General features: G+C 39.1%; 1 non-coding gene across 1 annotated transcript; it reads right to left on the bottom strand.

Annotated features, from left to right (window-relative positions):
* Window positions 1-569: 569 nt before the first annotated feature.
* LOC130937827 (small nucleolar RNA R71) lies at window positions 570-677 on the bottom strand. The gene has a single exon (XR_009069023.1). It is a non-coding gene; the product is annotated as a small nucleolar RNA R71 (small nucleolar RNA).
* Between the last annotated feature and the right edge of the window lie 267 nt (window positions 678-944).

Raw genomic sequence — 944 nt, 5'->3', positions numbered from 1 at the left:
ATTATTTTTTGTTCCTTTCTTTTTCATATGAGCAGGAGCAAGGACAAGAACATTCTTGTTGAAGCAGATCCTGAACTTGAAAGGACTCTGAAGAAGAAACTAAGAGAAGCTAAAATACAACAATCCAGAGAAAACCTTACAGAAATTTTTGAAAAAGAAGAGGAGATGGCAGCCAAAAATAATGACAACAACAATAATGCAAGGATGATGCTTGGTGATTATACTACACTTACTTCCAATTTTTATGGAAGAAGCATCTCAATCCCTGCCATTGGAGTAAACAATTTTGAGCTGAAGCCTCAACTAGTTGCTCTAATGCAACAGACTGCAAGTTTCATGGATTTCCATCAGAAGATCCCTATCAATTTTTAACTGAGTTCTTGCAGATCTGTGATACTGTTAAGACTAATGGAGTAGATCCTGAAGTCTACAGGCTCATGCTTTTCCCTTTTGCTGTAAGAGACAGGGCTAGAACATGGTTGGACTCACAACCTAAAGATAGCTTGGACTCTTGGGATAAGTTGGTCACGATCTTCTTGTCCAAGTTCTTTTCTCCTCAAAAGCTGAGCAAGCTTAGAGTGGATATTCAGACCTTCAGGCAAAAAGATGGTGGATCCCTCTATGAAGCTTGGGAAAGATACAAGCAGTTGACCAAAAAGTGTCCTTCTGACATGCTTTCAGAGTGGACCATTTTGGATATATTCTATGATGGTCTATCTGAGTTCTCTAAGATGTCACTGGACCATTCTACAGGTGGATCCATTCACCTAAAGAAAACGCCTGCAAAAGCTCAAGAACTCATTGATATGGTTGCAAATAACCAAATTCATGTACACCTCTAAGAGGAATCCTATGAGTAATGAGACGCCTCATAAGAAGGGAGTTCTTGAAATTGATTCTCTAAATGCCATACTGGCCCAGAACAAAATATTGACCCAACAAGT

Source organism: Arachis stenosperma, chromosome 6, assembly GCF_014773155.1.
Source record: "Arachis stenosperma cultivar V10309 chromosome 6, arast.V10309.gnm1.PFL2, whole genome shotgun sequence".
Lineage (NCBI taxonomy): Eukaryota > Viridiplantae > Streptophyta > Magnoliopsida > Fabales > Fabaceae > Arachis > Arachis stenosperma.
The sequence above is the reverse complement of the archived record's forward strand: the minus strand, read 5'-3'. Positions and strand labels throughout refer to the sequence as shown.